This window comes from Staurois parvus, unplaced genomic scaffold, assembly GCF_062004578.1.
Source record: "Staurois parvus isolate SC_StPar_1 unplaced genomic scaffold, SC_StPar_1.0 ptg000175l, whole genome shotgun sequence".
Classification (NCBI taxonomy): domain Eukaryota; kingdom Metazoa; phylum Chordata; class Amphibia; order Anura; family Ranidae; genus Staurois; species Staurois parvus.
Genome location: NW_028317971.1, coordinates 588,054 through 612,796, shown reverse-complemented (window position 1 = coordinate 612,796; position 24,743 = coordinate 588,054). Strand labels below are relative to the sequence as shown.

Genomic DNA, 24,743 nt, shown 5'->3' with positions numbered 1-24,743 from the left:
CTCCCAGGCGTACCCCCTTGCTGTCTCCAAAGAATAAGAAGAGTCGACTGCAGTATGCCAAAAGCCATGTGGACAAACCACAAAAGTTGTGGGATAGTGTTCTGTGGACTGATGAAACAAAATTAGAACTGTTTGGGCCCATGGATCAACGCTATGTTTGGAGGAGGAAGAACAAGGCCTATGATGAAAAGAACACCTTGCCTACTGTGAAGCATGGTGGAGGGTCAATCATGCTTTGGGGCTGTTTTGCTTCTGCAGGTACAGGGAAGCTTCAGCGTGTGCAAGGTACCATGAATTCTCTTCAGTACCAGGAGATATTGGATGGAAACGTGATGCAGTCCGTCACACACCTGAGGCTTGGGAGACGTTGGACCTTTCAACAGGACAATGATCCCAAGCATACCTCCAAGTCCACTAGAGCATGGTTGCAGAGGAAAGGCTGGAACATTTTGGAGTGGCCATCGCAGTCACCAGACTTAAATCCGATTGAGAACCTCTGGTGGGACTTAAAGAAAGCAGTTGCAGTGCGCAAGCCTAAGAATGTGACTGAACTGGAGGCCTTTGCCCATGAAGAATGGGCGAAGATACCCGTAGATCGCTGCAAGACACTTGTGTCAAGCTATGCTTCACGTTTAAAAGCTGTTATAACTGTAAAAGGATGCTGTACTAAGTACTAAGATTGAATGTCACTTGGGGGTTGAATAAAACTGATAATGCTGTGAGCACAGAAAAGACATTTGTGGTTATTTCATTATAACTGTTATGTTATATTTGTCTGACCTACAAGTGCCTCTTTAATGTAAATGTAAGCAAGATGACTGAATGATCAAAAGCAATGTCAAACTGGCCAAAACACTCAATTTCAGTGGGGGTTGAATAATTTTGGACACAACTGTATGTGGTGCAAGTAGACAGTGTTGGCACTGCTTATCTAAGTAGGGAACAAAAGCAGCTAGCATATGTCTCTAACCAACTGTACCCCCAAATATCAGCCAGTGATGTTGGGAGACTCCCACAGTCTTGAAATTGTCATATCATGTTTACACATACTTTTATTGCACATCTCTTCTTGCATTAGGTTTATTGTTATTATTATTATAATTGTATTGTTCTTTGTGGCATTATGCTGATGCTCACCAAGCTGAAGACCTAGCATACATCACTGTCTTCTGAATAAGGAAAGTGATATAACATAATGGCTAATATTTTTGATGACAAAGGAAAATCAGGAAATTAGAAAATTGTAAAACTATAAATTGCTTCTCACTGCAGCAATTAGTCCTATTTTTTTTAAGTTTCAAAGACCCTACCATTACATTGCCAGTCATCAACACTGAGGCTTTCAGCCAAATGAAAAGTCACATGACAACAAATATGCTTCCTATTGGCTTTAAATCAACACTCACTTTGTAAAATGTATATCCATCCCAGTTGGCGAACATTATGACTGAAATATATTCCAGCAGTAACTGATCTGCCAAAAGTGTGAGCAGTGGGAGTACTATGCATGCACTCAGGGCAGAATGCCCTTTTCAGTGATGAGAAAGAATCATTTCCACACGATACATCTTCTCTAGTGCTTTTATCGCCAACAGTTATCAAAGCATCTTCATTAAAAAATTCCCTTTGGTACGGCAATATAATAAGCAAAAGGACTTCTTCCACTTCATACTACAGTACAGGACATTAGTGTGGAGGACTAGTTAAATGGTTATATTAAATATGCAATTCATAAATGGGATAGATACCAAAGCTACATAGGCTCAGTTAAGGAAAGTAATGTGATTGTGTTACATGAAAAGACAGCTAAAATAAATTACAGGTTGCTTTATTTAAAGGAGCTATTAATAATGTTAATAAACACTATTTCAGGGTTATACTTCATAATACTGTTTTAGAGAAAAATAATAAAATTTAAAATTCAGGAGGTAAGGTGGAAAACAATTTTTCTTATTTAACCACCTTCCGCCCACCCTATAGTACAATGACGGGCGCAAGGTGGTTCTCTCATTCTGATAGGACGTCATATGACGTCCTACCATTCTCACTGCACATGCACGGCTCAGGGAGTGTGCAGCATAGCGATCGCCGGTGCGCTGTGTCCCTTGGACACAGCGGATCATGGAAAGAGCCGAAGGTGTCGGCTCGGTCATGTGATTAGCTGTGTCCAATCACAGCTGATCACATGTAAACAGGGAAATGCCGGTTAGCATTTCTCTCCTCTCGAGCTGACACGCTGACAGCTCGAGAGGAGAGGAGAGCCGGTAATCGGCTTTCCGCGGAGGGGACATGTACACTGATCATCAGGGCACTGATGATCCGTGTGCCCTGAAGATCAATGTGGCCCGGACGTGCCACCTGTCAGTGCTCATCAGTGCCACGTGCCAGTGCCCATCAGTGCCATGTGCCAGTGCCCATCAGTGCCACATCAATGCCACATATCAGTGCATACCAGTGCACATCAATGCCACATATCAGTGCCCATCTGAGCTGCCTTTCAATGTCACCCATCAGTGCCAGTCAGTGCCACCTCTCAATGCCAGTCAGTGCCACCTATCAGTGCTGCCAGTGCCACCTATCAGTGCCAGTCAGTGTCGCCTATCAGTGCACATCAGTGCCAGTCAGTGCCGCCTATCAGTGCCAGTCAGTGCCGCCTAACAGTGCCAGTAAGTGCAGCCTAACAGTGCCAGTCAGTGCAGCCTAACAGTGCCAGTCAGTGCCGCCTAACAGTGCCATACATCAGTGTCATGTATCACTGTCATGTATCAGTGCTGACTTTCAGTGCCCATCAGTGATGCCTGTCAATGCCCATCAGTGCAACCTACCAGTGCCTCCTCATCAGTGCCCATCAGTGCCACCTATCAGTGTCCGTCAGTGCAGCCTATCAGTGTCCATCACTGCAGCCTCATTAGCGCACATCAGTGAAGTAGAAAAATCACTTATTTACAAAACTGTATAACAAAAACTAAGAAAAAACTTTTTTTTTTCCAAAATTTTCAGTGGTTTTTGGTTTAAGAAAAAAATAAAAATCCCAGAAGTGATTAATTACCACCAAAAGACTGCTCTACCTGTCTCAAAAAAATGATAAAAAGTTCATATGGGTACAGTGTTGCATGACTGCGCAATTGTCAAAGTGTGACAGCGCTGAAAGCTGGAAATTGGCCTGGGCAGGAAGGGGGTATAAGTGCCCTGTAGGCTAGTGGTTAATAAAGAGTAGTAGTAATGTGTAGTAAGCCAGTGTACCAAATCAGTACCCATCTTGTCTGACTTCCACAGAGATAATTCTGACTGGGTGCTATGATTTGCTGTGTTTTAAGTATATCTATGGTCAAAATGTAAAATCATATATTTGTAGCACCCTCCTACTTAGGTGCTAGGATTTATATAGTTAGGTTAATCATAGCTGTATTTCTCTGCTTAGCAGAGACTGCTAGAGAAATCGATTTGGGCTCTCTGCTTTAAGGAGTGCTGTGATTGAGAAGTTAGGTCTGCTCATGAATGCTCTGGTGTTTTTTGAGTTTGTCTAAGTTCTTCACGCCTTCAGGAAGCTATGAGAGCCTTCCAGAACATGGGTAGGGACTAGGCAAATGAACAGCATGAATATGGATACAGTCCTGGCCAATTGCGGGGGGTGGACCCATTGCATGCTGGGAGTGTTATTTGTGTTCTGTGAGCATATGGATTCAGTGTCTTTCCCAGGAGAGAATTGCACCAAGCAAGGCTGGAGGCAGGCTTGCCTTATCTGGAACTTGCTGCCATGCAGGCCTCTGGTGGCCGACCTGAGGGCCTGAAGTCAGAGAGAGTGACCCTGATTCTACAGTAAGCTGACTGAGGGGAGCTTTTTGCCAAAGGTCTTTCTGGTATCACTGAAGGGTTTCAATTGGAAGGAGGTCACCATTCTGTCCTTGGGCCTTGTGAGTACAGACGTTGAGAGATCTTGGGGACTCTGTGTGCTTGCTACCCCTCTGGTGCTTGATGGTCAGCGTTGGTCTGAGAAAATATGAACACTGGCTGGTGGTCTGAAGAGCTTGTCCAACTGTTGCTACTGCATAGGACTTTGCTCAGCTACTTTACTTTTGGGCTGTCGCAGTCTGTCGTAACTGTCTTGTACCTGAGGAGCTCAGCCCTGTTACGGCTATTACAGCTAAAAAGGGACTTTGCTCACTCCTAGAACACTTGTTGCTACAATCCAAGGGAAGCCTGCTATCTGCTTTCAGCCATGACTCCCAACAGTGCTCAACTAAGAGATCCACTAGATGTCCTCAGTGTGAATAGTTCTAATTTTGGAGTATCCTACTACATTCCCTATCCCAATCCTCAGTTCTACAATAAAACTCCAAAAACAACATCCCCTAGACTGGTCATTAAAGACAACAAGTGGAAGTGTGTGTGTGTGTATCTGGCTGTGAAGATGCTTTGTGACTGACTGCAAGGTGAAGCGAGGAGAGACGGGCAAAAATACTAGTGACCCCTGCAGGGGTAGCGCTACATATTCATCTCCACATTGTATTTCAATTATTTCTAGGCTACTCCTATTAAGCTGAATGATCTTGAGGTTTGTAAACATACTTTGTGAAGATCCCCTTGTATTTACTTCCTTGAATTCTGTGATATATATACACATGTCCTGTTGATAGGCACTGCTGTGTCACACATTTCACAGAGCCTGCCTTTTGAACTACACAGGTAGGTGTTTCAGGAGGCAGAGTCAGTGCAGGAATCACTGTTTGCAGGCAACAATGTACCATGGGATATGTAGTCCTTAGAAATTAAAAGTAAAAAGCAAAGGAGAAGCTGCAAAGAATGAAGGAAGCTTTGGCATGAAATGGCCAGCAGATAGAAAGTACAATGTGAAAGGAGATGTTTTTAAGTAAGCTTATAATGGATTGTCAATAATAACATTGTTCGTATTGCCATTACAGTGCTGATGTTAAACAGTGAAAATATACACAGTGACTATAGATTTACTTTAAAAATCAGCCTTTCAGAATAAGATATATTTATCAAGGTTATACAATTTTGCAACACAAACTGACTTCCAGCAATCACTATAGAATAATAGTCTTTACCAGAGTATATGCAACAACCTTTGTAGCAAAGAAATTCCCTCATCCTTGTTACACTATCTGCTTGGCAGGCATTTCTTATCAAGTCATTTCATAGTGTTATCTGTGCTTCTTTATAGATACCTCCATAAAAGGTATTAAATGTATCTAAATAAAGACATTACATAGAACTGTCCAGTGAACACCTTGAATGGCAGATAAATTAAAAAAAGTCACTGGTTTGTGTTGCCTTCAGAAGCACCAAACCCCCCTGACCCCAAACATTAAACCCAAATTTAATGATAAGCCTAACTACCCATCTTCCAGCCATTGACACTAAGATAAGGACTCTATCCGTATTTGTATTTTTCTTATTTTTTACAGAAGGATTAAGTAGCTAAAAGGCAAGTTGAAACCTTAAGGGACTTACATTGCATCTTGTTGGGTAGGATAAGCTCTAAGGGGATGAATACGGAGACAAAGCAGCAGCAGAATGTCTCAGAGCAAGCCCCTTGATTCCTCAGTCCACATGGATTGCTTCTCTTATCTCTAGGCATTTTTTTCCTCCAGCCTGGCTAAATATCATTTCAGCATTATTTCCTAAAGGAATATCATTTATTTCTGAATTTATTTATAAATGTTAACACTCGTTAACAATGTTTAAGGGTATACTGTAGACAAACATATTTAGCAACATCCTAATGAAAAAAAAACTCAAAAAGCAATCTAAAAAACTAGAATTTCTTATATATAGGTATAGTATTTAATTCTGTGCTTCCAGGTACCAACATAGCACCAAGAAATACAAAATAAGAATCCAAGGAAGTGAACAAGGTTTTGTTACCATAAGGACGAAGGTTGTGTTTAAGATCTAATTGCTACAAGTAAATTGACATAAATATTCTGCTACTGCAATTTGATGACTACTGTCATACTTCTTGATACACATGTGTGCATATACTGTATACAGTGAGGTCCCTTTGACACGTGCAGTCTGTTTGACGGATCAAAAACAGACATCGATGCATCTCTATGGAAAAACGGATGTAAATGGATGATCATCTGTTTTTTGAAACAAATCAAAGCCCTATTTTTGTTCCATGAAATAAGATGGAACGGATGAAAAACCGGACAAATGGTCCATTTTTGCATTGGTAATGGATGTAAAAAAACAGTTGTAAAAACTGATGAAAAACTAATATTTAAACTTAATTTGTTTTTTCTGAAAAAACTTGACTGAACTAATGAAATGGATGGTCCACAAGTGTGAAAGAGACCTGCGTGTACTGTATATACTGTATATTACATATTTGTCCCCTCCTAACCCTCTTGTATTGAACTGTATTGTTGTTGTATTGTCTCCCTTTATATTGTAAAGCGCTGAGCAAACTGTTAGCACTATATAAATCCTGTATAATAATAATATTTGTAAGCACCAAAAAAACTATGGCAGCTACGAGATAAATTTTCTATGTCAGAGATGGCCCTACCCAAGTATTTGGATTTTCCTTTTTTGCTAGAAATGAAAAATGATAGCATACAGTACCTTGAAAAACTAAACATTTTCCTGGTTTATAGTGTATAAAAAACAATTTTCGATCCATATAGTATCAAATGCAGTGGAAACATTACTGTGATATGAACTGAGGTTTACCATGATTCAAAACACCCTTAAAAGAAGGAAAGATAAAAAAAAAAAAAACAGTCCATAACCCAATAACAATAATGTATGTGTTTTCATCGGACATGCTCCAAATGCAGTGTCATTTAGCCTTTTTGGAAATTATACTGTAATTGTAAGAATTGTACTAAATTACATTTCACTGTGGATTTCACATTACTCTTTAAGAATCAATCTTTCAAAAACTGTGCTTATTTTATATTTCCTCCCCTTGTGCCCCTTTCCTCTGACTGTTCATCAAGATCTCCCCTCATACCAGGGTGCAAGGTGAAATCCTGTAATCCTTGAGAGGTCTTTCCTTCCAGTCCCAGATTCAATCACTGTCCAAATCTTGCCATCTTCACCTTTGTAACATTCATCAATGATACCATCAAGATACTTATTCACCCCTTTTTATCTTTTTAATTATTGCATTGGCCTACCATTACACATCTCCCCTTCAGTATATCATGAATGCTGCTGCCAAACTTGTCCACTCTACCAATTATTCAGTGTCCGCTACCTCTTTGCCAACCTCTCTGGCTTTTGCTTGCCCGGAGAATAACATTTAAAATACTAACAACAGCATACAAAGCCATCCACAACTCTGCCTCCAGCTACAGCACCAACCTCCTCTCAAAATATCACCCAAAAAACTGTCCTCTTCACTCCTCGCAAGACCCTCTATTTTGTAGCTCTCTTGTCACCTCCTCCCATGCTCACCTCCAGGACTTCTCCAGAACCTATCCCATCCTCTGGAGCTCACTACCCCAAGGCTCAACCATACACCCAACTGCAAGTGTAAACCTAGCCCCAAAAAAAAGGTTAAAAAAGAAGTTAAAGTGGTTCTAAAGACATTTTTATGTTAATACATTCCCTGCATTAAGGTAAAAAATGTCCCAGCTGTTGTATTGCCTCCTCACCCCCCTAAATATTTACCTCCCTTGATCCTGTGCTGTGCCCATCTGTAGCAGGTCTCTCATCTCTCACTACATGCACAGAACAGAGAGGCAGCATTGGGAGACATTGGCTGCTGCCAATCAAATCCTGAGAGCAGGGGGTGGAGCCAAGGCATGCTGTGTGCAACTATGAACGCACACAACCCGACTTAGGAGTGAGCCTACATATGTGCCTGCATAGCAAGCGGCTTAGTATGGTGGAAGACACTGAAGAGGAGACGAGATTGCCACCAGGGGAGCCCAGAAGAGGAGGTTTAGGGCCACTCTGTACAATGAAATTGCATAGAGCAGGTAAGTATAACAGGTTTGTTATTTCAAGAATAACCACCTAAATTATTATGGTTTACATGTACATTAATCCCCACTGTGGTATTGCACCTTCTGTCATCTTTGCCCCTATTGATCTCACTTGGCTACCTCTCTGTCCCTCTCTGTTGGTCAGATGCAGCACTGTCTAAATATCACATACTGTATGTCACTTACCAATTCCAGTACTTGATTCAGTTTCAAATGTAAAAATGTTACAAATGTAATGCTAAAATCAGGTGTACATATACAATATGTAAAAAAAACTGTTACATCTGTTCAAATATCTGCTTTTACAATCACGGGATGAAAATACACATAACGAAGACAATTATTTAATAGATTAGATTTAGCTTGACGTGTACTGGGTAGTTGCCTATTTTTGTCTGCACTTTGCCTAATAAATCCCCCAGTGTTTTAGTGTTGAGGGAGTGCCTTGATGAAACCAGACAAAATAAATATTTCTAGAATAAGTCATACTGGCCATATGAATGCACTTTATGTAACTTAATGCATATTTCAGTAGGAAGAGGAGGTATTCATACACATCTCTATGGAAAGATAGATTGATTTTAATTTAACAAAAAATGAACCATTTTCCCAAGAGCAAGTCATGATTGGAATAATCCTTTAGAACTCTAAATCATATAGTTGTTTTATAGCCTCGCCAATTAGTAAATGATACTAGAATTGCAAGAAATGGCTTAGAGTACAACCAAAATTATATTAGAAATGAGACTCTCTGAAACAGTTAAAAGTCTAAGCTTACCCCTAAAAAGCACCTCTGATATTGATTAGGGTGTAGACTATTTTGACACCCATTTTGCACGCCTAGAGTATTCATCGCCAGACGAATCAGTGGTGTGAATCATTTAGAGAAAACCTAAATATACATGCTGAGGCTGCAGAACTATGAATAATCAGAGCCAGTATGCCTCAATATTTTATTTGAGAAGCTGCTCAACCAGATCAGGTTCTTTTATAAGCTAATGCCTGACCTCAGATTTATTTAAAGCTTTTCATCATCATAGGATAGGCCATGGCTGTCAGTAATAAATATGTACTGCAAATATTATAACTATGATAATGTCTTGATTGTGTCTGCCTGTGATTCATTACATGACTTGGCATAGAATGGGGTCAAGTGATTTACATTTATTATGTTTTCAGGCTGCTATTTAAACTTGTGATTTGCCAACAAAGCCATTCCAACAAAAAACATCTAATCACCTGTTAATGAGTAAGTTTACCTCTGCAAGCACGGAGTAATTAAACATGAACGATGAGAGGTCGACGATCTTATGCAGCAGTGCTCGGACAGATGATGTAGCCAAAAATATCCCATCTTTCTCTAAAGCCTGCAAGGTTAGCTGCATATTGATCATTTAGGTAAGATAATGATGGAAGCATTGTGGCTTACTAATAGATTAGTATGAAAAGGAAAGAATAATCCATTTCAACACAATCCATAAAAAAAACGCTTTCATTTACTTACAGCAAATTTGCATTGAAAGCAAAATCTGTTTTGAGCTTAGGAAGTGCAGAGCTTGCTAAATAAATGCAATTCACTCATGACCAGAGTACATTTAAAATTCCATTTAAAAGTGTTTCTTCCTATTTAAAAATATTCAGATGTTTTCCATTTGCAGTATGCACTACCTGCTACTAAGGGGAACCTGTGAGAAATATGGAAGCAGACATTGCTGACTTGCTTATTAAAAGTGAAAGTCCCAGAGCTCTCAAGATGATCCTTGGCTTCACTATCTAGAACAGTGGTCTCCAAACTGCAGCTCGGGGGCTGAATGCTGGCCTTTGATTGCCTTTATCTGGCCCTTGGGGCACTATTCCTCCCACTGATATGAGGCACCATTCTTTCTACTAACACCAACATTGGGACATAATTCCCCCCACTGATATAAACTACAGAACACTACTACTTCCACTAAAACTAAAGATGGTGCACTTTTCCTCCCGCTGGCACCATCATTGGGATACTGCCACTGACATCAACAATGGGGCATAATTCCATCCACTGATATAAAATATAGAGCACTATTACTCCCAGTAACAGTAAAGATGGGGCACTTTTCCTCCCACTGACACCATCGGTGGTGCACTACCCCTGCCACTGACATCAATGCTGGAGCATCAGTCTTTCCCTGACACCAATGTTGAGGCACCAGTCCTTCCACTGACACCAGTATTGGGGCAAATTTTCTTTCATTGATACCAGTGTTGGGGAACCATTCCTTCCACTGACACCAATGTTGGGGTACTATTCCTCTCTCCGATACCAATAATAGGGTGCTATTCCTTCTACTGACATCAATGATTGGGCACAATTTCTGCTACATTTTCCACTCCCACTGGTTACAGTGTGGCCCCCTTAAGCCAGAAGACTAGAATACTGGCCCTTTGTTCTGAAAGTTTGGATACCCCTGATCTACAAAGTCGCTGACCTGGAAAAGGCATATGCAAACTGTCAGCAATGGCAGCACCTATGGTGTTTATTTACTAAAGCTGGAGAGTGCACAATCAGGCTCAGTCCTGCAGGGAAACCAATCAGTTTCCAGGTTGTATTGCCAAAGCTTAATTAAATAATCTGAAGTTAGAAACTGATTGGCTGCCATGTACACCTGCACCAGATTCTGAGTGCTCCGGGTTTAGTAAATCTCCCCCTATATGTCTGTATCACATGTTTCTATTTTCAGATATGTCTCTATGGAAGAAGACATCCCAATAAAATTAAAATAATAATAAATTCAATTTAATAGAGTTAATAGAAGACATGCAGAGTGGAGTACACATAGTAGTAATAAACAGGGTAGGAGTTCATTGGAGGAACCTTAACCTAATGGGGTCGATTTACTCAAGGAAAACAGACTTAGTGAATGAGGTGAAGCACTGCTGACCTCCATCATCCAATCATTTGCAAGCAAAAAATGTTTTTTTTTCTTGCACTTGACTAGGTAGTCTTTGCAAAATGAAAGTGCACCACGGGCAGTCACTAAGCTCTAGGGGAAAATTCCCTTTCAAAGTGTAACTTCCCTTTCAAAGAGAATATTCTAATTACACAAAAAATGTCAACTGTCCCAACCTATAACCAACCTTGGCAGTAAGGTGCAAATGGAAGGGTGATGCACATCGCAAACAAATAAAAGATTTCTCAGCACCACTTAGCCCTGGTTCACATATATGCGGCCGGCCGTGCGGGCTGCGTTTTGCACGGGCGCGAGAGCCCATTCTGAAAATGCAGCCTGCAGGGGAACCTCGGTTCCCAGTATGGTTGATTCTGCCAGTGTGGGCGGCGTGCCATTAGAACTAATTGCACTCACCCGCGGGTCCGCATTTTTCTGTGCGGGTGGTACGGCTGCATGGATTTTCGTGCGGATTCGCAGCAGCACCAACCGCACAGATGTGAACCTAGCCTTACCAGGCAGCCTGCTAAACATATTCTATTTGCCTTTTGGCTTCCATTTAGGCCTGGTTTACATTGCAATTTCAGGTGCGACTTGAGTCGCACAGAATCACATGAAAATCACATTGTTTGACAGTATCCATTCACATCAATGTAACTCAACACACAGCAATTTTGGAAAAGGTTCCTGTACTACTGTGGTGTGATTCCAGTGCGATTTTAGCGCCATAGAATATATAAACCTTATCCAAGTTGCGTCCAAGTAGCACTACATAATTGCACTGAAAGTCTGATCAAAATTGTTTTGGCAGCAGTGTGAACCAAGGCTTAAGATGTGACTTGAGTCGCACAGAATTACATGACAATGGAAATCACATTGTTTTTAATGACGTCCGTTCACATCAATGCAACTCAGCATAGCATGATTTTGGAAAAGGTTCCTGCACTACTTAGGCATGATTTGGACCCCACAAAATATGCAAATATTGTTCCAAGTTTCATACAAGTTGCACTACATAATTGTACTGAGCCTGGGCTCACACTTCTGCAGTGCGGCATATCGCATGTGATTTGCACAGGCATTCCTGTGCAAATCACATGCAAATTCTGTGCGGTGCAATTTAAGTCATACACTTTGTATGGCTCAAATTGCACGGCATCCGCACCAAAAAGGTGCAGGACCCTTTTCTTTTGTCCGCATTAGAATCAGATCGCATGGGTATTCACACCCATGCAATCCAATTCTGCACATCGCACCACGTTTTGCGAACCGATTTCAGGGTGTTGTTAACTTAACATACTTAACATACACAGCCACAGCGGTTCACATGAATGGGGTGTGATTATGATGAGGCGCGGAATTCACACAGAAACTGGTGCAAATTTGCGAATTCCGCACCGCATCAGTGTGAACCCAGGCTGAAAGTCGGATCAAAATCATATTGCAACAATGTGAACCTAGGCTTATTAAATCAACTCCAATGAATATTTAAATTTGAAAAAAATGCTTATTCTGAATACTGAATGGAGGAAATAATGCTGGCTAAGGGGAGTGTTAAGCTGCTGGCTGCAATATATTATGCAAGAAGCTTGGAAGTACATTACGCTAATCTGGGGATATCTACTACTCTACTACTGACAGTAAGATATCATAACAAATAGATATTAGTAGCTGGACTGGGGAGATATATATATATATATAAAATAAACTGCTGCTTGGGATATACCGTATGTCCTGCTAAAGAGAAAAATTCTAAAGTTGGCAGGTTGGCATACAAAATTATTATTACCACTACTCGTAACCATCCACCATTTCGTTCCCCTGGCATTATTAGTAATAAACCTACCTCCTCCTCCAGATGGCATAGTAGGCCAGTCCATCCAAAATCATTACTCCCTAGGTACAGCCATTCCATCACAGTACCTACTAAACATCATTTATCTGTTCGGCCCCACTCATCACTTCATACCCACCACATTCCCCATCCTATACCCCAACACACCTCACTACCCATACCACCAACCATATTAGTCATATATCTACAGTTAATGCTACCACCAATTATTCCCCTGAACAGCCCAGCAACATTGAGGTCCCTTTTTTAGATCAGACCCCCCGCTCCAGCCTATTAAAAAGAAAACACAACGAAGAGGCAGGAGAGGGGGTCGACATAAACCCAAAAAAATCTGTCAAAATCAGGAAACTATAAAAGTTTATAACCTTTCATCCATCACATTAACAGATAGTGAACTGTCACTACTAAAAAGAGGCCTCAATTTTGCACCGACTACTACACCTAATCCTTTTACCCTATTCAAAGACCTCAATAAATTCACCCGCAATCTTACTCTCAAAAGACATTTTCAGCTACAGGCCCTTAAGAACGCCAAAACATCATCTCTATCCCCTAACACCACCATTGTGGAAACAGATCCTTCAATTGACCCTCAAGCCCTAGACTTACTAATGGAACTCTGGGATGACGGAGACCCAGATGACACCTTTCTTCTGTCTCAATATCCTCCAGATTCTCCCCGTATTAGACATACAAATCTAAAACCTCCATCCACATTCAACCCAACTTATAATAAGGGTCCCTACATAGAGACTTTTTTTCAAATGGTACACTCTGATCTCAAAATCCTCTGTTCTGAAAACACTAAATTTACATCTAACCTCAACCACTCTGAATTCTTAGCCCTCAAAACCCTTAGCAATAACTCTGATATTATCATTAAGACAGCTGACAAGGGGGGAGGGATAGTCATCCAAGATAAGGTCGATTATTTTAATGAAGCCAATCGTCTGTTGTCTGATTCCAACACCTACCTTAAATTAGCCTCGGACCCTCTTCCTAAATACATCCTAGAATCGAATGATATCATCAAAATTGCCACCCAGGAAGGAATCCTCTCTAAATCAGAGGCCTCTTTTTTCCGGAGAGACATATTCAAAACTCCATATTTTTATCATCTCCCAAAAATCCATAAAGACCTTGATCATCCGCCTGGCCGCCCTATAGTTGCAGCTATGGAGAGCATTACCACCAGCTATTCGCTCTATATTGATAGCTTTCTCCAACCTCTAGCCCAATCACTTCCCTCCTATATTCGGGATGGTGTACATCTATTGGAAATTCTTGAGGCGTACTCCTGGGAACCTTCTTACATCTGGGTCTCCCTTGACGTTAGTTCCCTATACACCTCTATCCCTCACGATGTAGGACTAGAAGCTGTTCTACACTTCCTGTCTTTGGATGCTTCCCTCCACCCTAGCCAGATTAATTTCATCCTCACTGCTACAAAATTCTGCCTCCAGCACAACTATTTTTTGTTTAATGATAGTTTTTATTTATAAAAAACAGGCACAGCCATGGGCGCTAATTTTGCACCTAGCTATGCCAATCTCACCATGGGCCTCTGGGAAGATCGCTATGTCTGGAGTAATAACATCTTTGCTGCCCATTTGGTGTTCTATGGTCGTTATATAGACGACATTATCATCATCTGGGACGGCCCTGTCACTTCTCTTGCATCTTTCATTCAACACTGTAACAATAACCCATTCAACCTTTCTTTTACCCACGTTATGGACCCTACCTCACTAAGTTTTCTTGACCTGGAACTTAGCCACTCGGACTCTAATATTATAGCTAAAAACTACACCAAACCAACCGCTGGTAATTCCTTTCTTCATTATACTAGCTGTCATCATCCGAGATGGCTCAAAAATATACCCAAAGGGCAGTTTTGCAGACTTCGACGCAACTGTACCTTACTTAAGGACTACAAAGCCCAAAGCATTGAATTAAACCAAAAATTTACAGAAAAAGGATATCCCTCTGAGTTAGTGGAACAAGCATATCTCAGCTACTTATCAGACACAATCCCCCCACCTAAGCCGCAATCATCGAACAACAACAATATCTGTTTCATTACACAGTTCCATTCTAAACATCACAAAATGGAATCCATCCTGAAGAAACACTGGCCTATCTTACATCAAGATCCACACCTTAAAATGATTATGCCTCCTACCCCCACATTTGTATATAGAAGAGCAATTAACATTAAGAATAAAATTGCACCTAGCAAAATTCCCCCCCTGAAATCCCCTCCTATTCACAATAGACCGGTACTAATCCCACTTATTGGGATGTTCCGCTGCAACAAACTGCTCTGCCTCACGTGTGCCCATGTGAAGCATGGCCAACAAAATTTTACAATTAATGGAAAAGTCTATCCCCTCCAAGCCTTTTATAATTGCTCTTCCACATATGTAATTTATTGTTTGTCCTGCCCGTGCGGCCTTTTATATGTGGGACGTACCATTAGAACACTGCAAAAAAGATTTGGAGAGCACCGGAGGTCAGTTGATGATGGCATTACTAAATACAGTGTTCCCCGCCATTTTTCAGAGTTTCATTCTAAATCCTCTCTCCATCTACAAGTATGGGTCATTGAGGCTATACCAGACCATCTCCCCCCAGTTGAACGTTTCAAATTATTATGCCAACAGGAGACCTATTGGATTTTTACTTTAGATAGCCTTGCACCTAGGGGCCTCAATGAAGAGATTGAGATACACACGATTATTTAATTTTTTTTTTTTTTTAATTTTAATTTATTCTTCATATCTTTTGATTATTTATTTTTTATAGTATATACTTCAACTCCCACCACTTCCCTTTTTTTTTTTTTTTTTTTTTCTACATGCGTTTTTTGTGGGGTTTTTTTTTTTTTCCCCTGATTGTCTCCCCCCCCTTCATATTCCACCTTCTTACCCGCCCATCTTACCCTTTACAATCCACATCATAGTAATAACGTTTATAATTAAATATTTCCTGTGTAATCTTTTATCTTCCACATGCGTTTTTTTTTTTTTTTCCTTTCCTTCTATTCTTCCTATCTTTCACATGTTCTACAGAAAGCAGCTGCTCACCGTTTATTTCTTATGTTTTCCACCACTGCTTGTTAAGCCTGTATGCATTATACATTTTTTTAATTTCACTACCCCGCCCCTCAGTTGCCCCACCCCTTCCTCCTCTCCTTATTTATTGGCTCATCCCACTAGCCAATCAGGTCTGATGAAAAGGCAGGTTGCCTAGAAACGCGTCACCGCCCCCTTGGAGGATTCCCAGCAACGTTCTGATGTCATTTCCTGCCCGGTGGCCATCTTGGATGTGCCTCAAGCTGGCTACTGTACCCACGCTGATGTGAGAGATCAGCAGTGCCTGCCCTGGATCCCGGTTCTTATCTGCGCCGCGACTCCCGGTTACTGCGCCTGCCATCCTCGCCTCCTCCTGTGGGACCCGCCTAGAGCGCCAGCCACGCAACACCTTGGCATTACAGCCATCCATTTGTGAGGTGCAGCACAGATGACATCCTCCTCCTTATATATTGATGCCGGATATCTACCCACGTCTTGTGAGTTTTTATAATCTTGTGTGCAATAAACTTTTATATTCCTACTGCACTTAGTCTGGCGCACTTCTCTTTCTTCTCCATACAAAATGGTAACAAAATGTATTGAGACTAGTTTTGTAACACACCAACAGATGGCAGCACAAAGTTGCATGCACATTTTAAGGGATGCATATAAAAAACTTCCATCTATATCTTCCCCATCAGAATTATACCTGTAATATACGAGGTGGTATCAAAACATTTAGAGACTAGATTTGTAAGACGTTAACAGATGGCTGCATGCATAGTCACAGGGAGCACCAACCTTCATAGGTCAGTGTGCCAAAAGACATCGTCCTGTGTACATCGGGAGCTGTGCAACTGGTGCTATTCTGACCACGCACATTACCAGGTCTGCTATTTCATCATGGACAGCAAGTTAGAACAAAGAGCAAACATGAAATTCTGTGTGAAACCCGTACACCAGTTGCACAGCTCCCGATGTATACAGGATGATGTCTTTTGGCACACTGACTTATGAAAGTTGGTGCTCCCTGTGACTGTGCATGCAGCCATCTGTTGGTGTCTTACAAAACTAGTCTCTAAACGTTTTGATACCATCTCGTATATTACAGGTATAATTCTGATGAGGAAGATATAAATGGAAGTTTTTTATATGCATCCCTTAAAATCACACCTGCAGTTTACTTTAAGCCACCATGTTGTAGCCTGGGGCATTTCGGGACTTTAAAGAGAATAGATGTCCTATATACATATATACACAAAAACACCAGAAGAAAACAATAAACACTAACTACTACCTATAAACCTGACAATGCCTTTGTGGCAGTATAAACCGAAGTATGAAGATATACATCCATTCCTTGTAATTCAGGTGTTGCTAAGAAACTCTGCTCAGCCTGCAGGCAATCATTGAATTCAGCTATAATGACTTTATTGCTTTTTCTGACTTTATGTCCAACGCATCAACTTCAGATATGGTACTTGTTTAATTACTTCATTTTACAGCAATAGATAGTTTAGGAACTCCTCCATAGAGAGGTTCAGAGCATATATTTCTATATAGATTTACTTATTTATTTCCATTAGTTGGTTCATATCCTCTCACCTGACATTGAAATGTCAGATACAAGAAAAGAAATTATACCCTACCATGATTAGAATACTTTCATAGTAATGTCACATAGCATTTTTTAAGATTGTAGCATTCCTGAGAATGTCAGTACTCAAAGACTAATGATCTTGAGTTATGTAATAAAAAATACCTGGAGAGGAAAGTTATGTGACAAAGCCAAGCAGTATTGCAAGAATTATGAAGTATTTTATTTAAACAGTATTACGTAACGAGTGCAACAAAGCACAGAAACATAGAAAAGTGACAGCAGAAAAAAGGACTGAGTGGTTCATCGAGTCTACCCTTTGTATTTTTGGTTATTTTTAATTTATACATGTTTTTGTTTTGTTTTTTGTTAACTTTTTTTATTGGAGTATAGATAAAGCAAAATAAGGAGGCTTCTTTCCTCTTTTAAAGTGAACCAGCCACACACAAAACAACATAATTTTATCCAACTGGCTGAGATACTGCATTATTAAATACAAATTGCCATTACTAAATAGCAAGAGAGTTAGTTTTAAGGCTGAATTCCAGGTAAGTTTTTTTTTTTTTGCATAGTTACATTGATTCGGCTTGGACCAATGTAAGTACGCATGTTTCAAATGTTGCTGATCCACGTGAAGCTAGAAATCACTGTAGCAGGCACCTCTACTACAGGGGCAGTTGCTTAGCATGGGACCCAGAGGCTAGCAGCAGTCACTGTAATAGCAGTGATTTCCAGCTTCCATGGGGATCAGCCAAGTATGGCACACATATACTTACATTGGTTCTGGAATTCAGCTTTAAAACTAATTATTTGTGTTTCCCTACCAAAAGTTATTTTTTGGCTAACATGTTAGGTCCTTGTGAGCTTTTGGGTTCTGTCCCTGCTGGAGGGACACACCTTCTATATCTCTCCTGGTGATCATTGTCATTGGGAAAGAAAATTATGAAAAATGTTGTGTCTGTCACCAAGGCAGGAACTGAGGGAATATTTTTTATAATGGGAACAGCTGTCTAAAAGGAATTTCCACTAGTTTTGGAGAGATTTCCACTAATTTCCTCTTACATTCCCAGGACTGGCAATAGGAAACAGACAAAGAAAAAAAATCTCAGTAATTATAATCATTCCTTTATGCCCTCATGCCCTTTATGCCCTCCATTACCCCCCACTCTATACAAAACCAAAATATGTTTTGGATCAAGATACTTTTTTAAATCTTAGTAGAAAAATGCAAGAGTACAAGATTCCAGTTCCGCACAGAGGCAGAGTCCAGTAAAAGTACAAAACACAAAAAACAATTATACATAACCACTGCAGCAGTGAGTACAGAGTGGAGCTGTGTGCATGGCTCAAGCACAAAGTGTATTTGTAAAAGAATACTAGAAAGACCTGTCAGGGACATATAACGGCTAAGCAAAGAGAGGCAATAGTTAAATTCAGGTATCTATTGGCGTGGCCCTTGAAGTGTTATCAAGCCAGAAGGACCAGACTTTTTGAAATTTCCTAGGGCAGCCCCTTTTGTATGTAGCTTGGTAAAGAGGCAGGTTAGTATTCACCAGCTGCATCCAGAACTGAAAGTGATAATAAAAGGAAAAAAAAAACACATCCTACTTACCTGCTCTGTGTAGTGGTTTTACACAGAGCAACAGTTATCCCGCTCTTCTCGGGTCCCCTGCTGGCACTCCTGGGCCATTCCTCCTGCTAAGTGCCCCTGAGAGCAAGCAGCTTGCTATGGGACACCCAAGCAGGCTCACTTCTGAGCCACTGCTCTGCGTGTTCTTTCACACACAGAGTCGCGGCTCGGCCTCACCCCCTCTCTCTCCTCAATGGTTGTGATTGAGCCAATGACTACCACTGCTGTCTCAGTCAATGAGGAAGGAGAGTCCTCAGAGAGCTGAGGCTTTCATGCACATCGCTGGCTTGTGATGGGGCTCAGGTAAGTATTAGGGGGGCTGAGGGGGCAGGTGCACACATAAGGTAAATTACCTTCATGCATAGAATGCATGAAGGTAAAAAACCTCCAGCCCTTACAAACACTTCAACTGTAGGAGGAGATGGCTTATTCCAACAGATGGTAACCACTTTTCTGGCATAAAATTGCAAAAGACTCAGAAGGATCCAGATCGCCTTTGTATTAGCCAGGTCCTCCACCAGACCCAGCAAGCAGTATCGAGGGTTGCGTTGTATAAAATCTGAGTTGTAGAGCTGATCACGTGTAAGACAGCCTACCAATATGAGGCAATTGCAGGGCATGTCCAGCATATATGAAAGAAATCACCCATCGGGTGTGTAAAGATACACTTTAAATATTCATTATCTTGCCATAAAGCTGTAGATGCACAAATTGGCTACTTTGTATAACGTAACATTGATCCAAGTGCTGGCAGATTCTGCCAAATCATATTACCTAAATTAACTTGTGAACTGGTCTTGGAGACTGATTATTCTCAAAGGAAACTTTTCCACAAGGAAACATGGAGGCTGACCTCTTATTCTTTAATTGCTTGCCACTAACCCAGAACAAGTCTTTCCTAATCTGTATACTTGTTCCAGGTCAAAGATTCAGAATGTATGGAAGCCCAAGGACCAACATAAAAGACAGGTAATTAGCAATATTATCAGATCAACAAAGCCAGCTTCTATATTTCTCTTAGGTAAGCTTTATTTTAATGTTTGGTTTGACAAGAAACTTGCATCAGTAAGTAAATCACCCCTGTAGTCTTCTGTTTGCAAATTGTATATTAAAAAAAAAAAAAACACAAAGATTTCTACAGAAACAAGAAGAATCATCACAAGCAACACATCATACTATTTGTAAGCTATGTCCCTTGTGCTGATTTTTATATTTTCATATTAAGCTAAAATTAGGCTTTAACAGGCTAGTGAAGACAATAAATCTCTTCTGCAAAGTTCCGCAGTAATAAGAAATGAGTACATCATGAATTAATGTAGAAGACCATATTGCTGCTTGGCAGATCATTTCTGCTTGAACTCCTGTACAAGATTAGATGAATATGGTGGAATATGCAGTAGCAGTAATATTCTTCGGTAGGTCCAACATGCAAGCCTGTTTGATGATTTTAGCGATCCAAGCAACAATTTTGCAATAATGAAGCCTTCTTACCCAAAGATTCATGAATGCATGAAGGTAACAAATCTTGAGCCTTTACAACCATTTGAACTGTAGGAGGAGAAGGCATTTTCCAACACATGTTAACCACCTTTCTGGCACAAAATAGCAAAAGACTCTGAAGGATTAATTAATCAGTAAATAATGTTAAAAGACCATATGGCTGCTTGGTAGATAATTTCTGCTGGAATTCCTGTAGAAGATTAGATGAATCTGGTGTAATGTGCAGCAGTATTCTTTGGTAGTTCCAACTTGCAAGCCTGTTTGATGATTTTAGCGAACCAAGCAACAATTTTGCAATAATGAAGCCTTCTTACCCAAAGCTTCAGCCAAGGTGCCCTCTTGGCTGTGACAACGTTGAACTTGGTTCTTGTCAAGCCCTGAATGGTGTCAAAGTCATCAAAAAAGTCTGCTGATAGCTTTAATTCATCTGAGGCCTGGATGAACTGATTCTCTCTATTCTGCTCTTGAAAGCTGATCCTATGCTGTGTGCTCAATTCTTCAGAGCTATTGTGACTGATGTTAAGGCGTAAGCAGGTTTGCATGCCCCCATCCCCAACAACCTGGAATGCTTTCTCAATATGTCAATTCTTCTGTCCAACTCACCTCTGTAGCTTGACAAATCTTCCAAGGAAAGGGTCACGTTGTACACCAACCACAAAAATGCTGCATCCACCACCAGTAGCAAGCCATGAAAGGAACTGGACCAGGAAACACCCACAAGGATGAAACATGCAACCAGAAAAAAAGAGGAAGCTGGTGGCAACAGCAACAAAGAACAAAGGAGCACTGTGCAGAAGAAAAAAGGGGAAGTGGTGCAGATGTATGAAGCAGAGTAAAAGAGGCCTAATGGCACACATCCCCAGCATTAGGCTGCTAACTTGCGCAACATAGCCCAGGTCCCACAAGATCCACAGGTTTTTTTTTCTTATAGGTGAGGCAACCAAAGATTTAGGACTGCACTCAGGAGAGGCTGAAAGTGAGTGAACACTATTTTCCCCTTAGGAAGTAAGGGTTGCTTGAATTACTGGATGCTGGTTCCAACCAACCACAAATGGCAAAAGGCTCATCTCTTAGGATTTTTCCCTTCCACACCTTCTTGATTAAATAGTAGACTACACCAATGTTGACTATATTATCAATGTGAAAAGAGTAGAACAGAACAATTTTGCCAAACGCTTGAAGTTTAAATGCTCTTTCATTGCAGATGCATCAGCTTTAATTGCCACTGCCCAAGGCACTAAATGGGATTATGTACCTTACCTAAATAGATTGGTGTGTTCTTCCCAGCAGAGCCTACAACCTCTTTTTCACACCAGTGGTGTCCAACCTGCAGGCCATGGGCTGCATGTGACCCAAGACAGCTATAAATGTGACCCAACACAAAACTGCAAACTTACCTAAAATTGTTAATTTTTTTTCTATTTTTTGTAAAAATGCATTTACACTTAGCGTACACACAGCCAAAGAAAAATATGACAGCGTCTCCTTACTGGACTTTGATAAGTTTTATCTTCCCAAAGAAAAATATCCCACTCTTCACAATCACGCCTTATTCACGTCATCAATTTTGGCAGCACCTATATTTGTGAGCAACTATTTTTAAAGGCTGAAGCACACAAAGGGCAAAATTAGAACCAAAATAGCTGATGAACACCTTGAGAATTCATTGAGAATTGCTACCGCATCCATTGAAGCAGATATTAATGTGTTAGTTTATCAAAAACAAAATATCGCATTAGTTTTATGTTGCCTCCTGCACTAGTTTTATGTTGCATTTTTAACATTCCTCAAAAGCATATGCAAGTGATACTATAGACTGTTCACATAATCAAAACATGAACCGTTAGCATTGTGTCGCTTCAAAATTGAAGCCTCATGTCGAGTCAGGAGGAGTTTGATGCCTTTCAAAGCCTCCCATTCAAGTTTATGGTGATACTCCACAAATGCGCTGGCAGGCGTTTGCGGCCCATTTGCGGTGTGGTTGAGGCACATTTATAACATTACAGTTTATTATAGGCATTTGTGGTGTGGTTTTATTGCTTGTAAAATACTTATAAAATGCTTCAAAACTGCATATAGGGTGTTTGGGGAGCATTTTTAATGCTTGTTAAAAGCCAGTCTAATGCCTACACTAAAACTCGGTAACACCTGTCTAACGCCTATACCAGGCATTACTAAATATATAGTATATGGACCGAGTGACAGTCCTGTCTACCACACCACTTAGCAGCCTGAATGGACTCCTCTCCTCCCACCGCTGCATCTGTTAGTAATTGGGAGGAATGGCAGGGTGAACTCCAGTTCTGTATGTACTTTTTTCCCATGGCCGTCGTCAGTGCTGCTCTTGAACTCCAGCAGGAAAAAGGGCAGGAGGAATGCAAGGAAGGACTCCTCATCTAAATGTACCGGCTTGTCGCCGCTGAACTCAGAGCAGGGAGGAGGGTAGGAAACATTGCAGGTCTACAGGGGAGCGAGGAAGGGGAGCCAACCTTTCATGCAGGTCACTCACTTTTTACCAGGAAGAGTTGGGCAGCTTCTACCCTCAGTGAAAACCTTCTATGCCTCCTGTCCTTCTCCCTGCTCTGAGTTTAGCGGTGGCAAGTTGGTACATTCAGAAGAGGAGTCCTTCCTTCCTTCCATTCCTCCCACCCTCCTCCCTGTTCTGAGTTCAGCAGTGGCAATGGCAAGTCAGTACATTCAGAAGAGGAGTCCTTCCTTCCATCCATTCCTCCCACTCTCCTCCCTGTTCTGAGTTCAGCAGTGGCAATGGCAAGTCAGCACATTCAGAAGAGGAGTCCTTCCTTCCATTCCTTCTGTCCTCTTCCCTGCTGTGACTTTAACAGCAGTGGCGATGACGGCGGTAGCAGATGAGTACATACAGAACAGGAGTCCACCCTGCCATTCCTCCTACCCTACACAATGCGTTAAGGTATGGGAAAGATATGGGGTATAGGGGGCTATGATATCTGAGGGGGGATCTGTAATATGGGGGGGCTGTGAGATTGGGGAACTGTAATATGGGGGAGCTGCGATATAGCAGTGCTGTTAGAGGGCAGGAGCTGTGATATGGGGGTCTGTGAAGTGAGGGGGGGCTGTGAAGTGAGGGAGCAGTGATGTGGGGGGCTGTGAAGTGAGAGGGGTGCTGCGTTAGGAGGGAGTTGTGATGTGAGAGGGGAGCTGTAATACTGGGGGGCTGTTATGTGAGGAGAGCTGTGATATGGGTGGCTGTGATGAGAGGAGAGCTGTGAGAAGGGGGAACTGTGATGTTAGAGGGGAGCTGTGATATGGGGGGGCTGTGATGTGAGGAGGAAGCTGTGATATGAAGGGTCTGTGATGTCAAGAGAGGGGGAGCTGTGATGTGGGGGGTTGTGATTGCAAGGGGGACTGTGATTTCAAGGAAAGACTGTGATGTGAAGGGGGGTTGTGATGTAAGTGTGGCTATACTGTTGAGGGGCTCTGGTGTGTAAGGGAGTTGTGATGTGATTGGAAATGGGGGACTGAGGACATTAATGTAAAGGGGGCTGTGATGTGAAAGACCTGAGTAATAGAAGAAAAATGATTTTCATACCTCTGCAGAAAGAAAATGTTACCAATCGGACCTCAATGAATTTGAATTCAGTACCCCTGACCTATACGAACACTATAGGAGTGTTTGGTAAGAGTTAGAAATTTAGTCAAGTGTGAACGAGTCCTTATTGTTAGTGTATTTTATGTGTTGCCCAAGACAATTCCTCTTCTTGCAATGTGGCCCAGGAAAATCAAAACGTTGGACACTTCTGGTTTACACCCTGTTGTGATACCAAAAATGATTTGCCCTCTCACTGTCATTAAAGGGAGCTCTTGGGAAAGGGAAGAGGGGCTGTAATCTGTCTCCTGCCTCCCAAGGGTCCCCTCTAGTGGTGGCTCGGAGTGTCCTCTTTAGCAGGAAAACAGTAATTATGAGGCCGCATGTCACAGGGGAGCACCCAAGTAAGGTACCCATTTATTTTACTTTATTGTTTGTGCAAACTGCATGGACAAAGGAAAATAACGGATCTGCACAAAAAGTAAAGTTATTCTTGTATATTACAAAATATTTTATGTAGCTTCAAAATGACTGCCCAGCAAAGATAACACCACGTAAAATAATGCACTCTATTGTTAGTGCTCTGTGACACATTCACATTTGTATATTTACACATCTTGGTGAGAGTTGCCAC

The 24,743-nt window shown here is 41.2% G+C and overlaps 1 protein-coding gene across 3 annotated transcripts in view; it reads right to left on the bottom strand.

Annotated features, from left to right (window-relative positions):
* Positions 1-24,743, bottom strand: part of LOC149462367 (scm-like with four MBT domains protein 2) — a 245,553-nt gene that overhangs the window by 194,997 nt on the left and 25,813 nt on the right. The window lies entirely within an intron of this gene.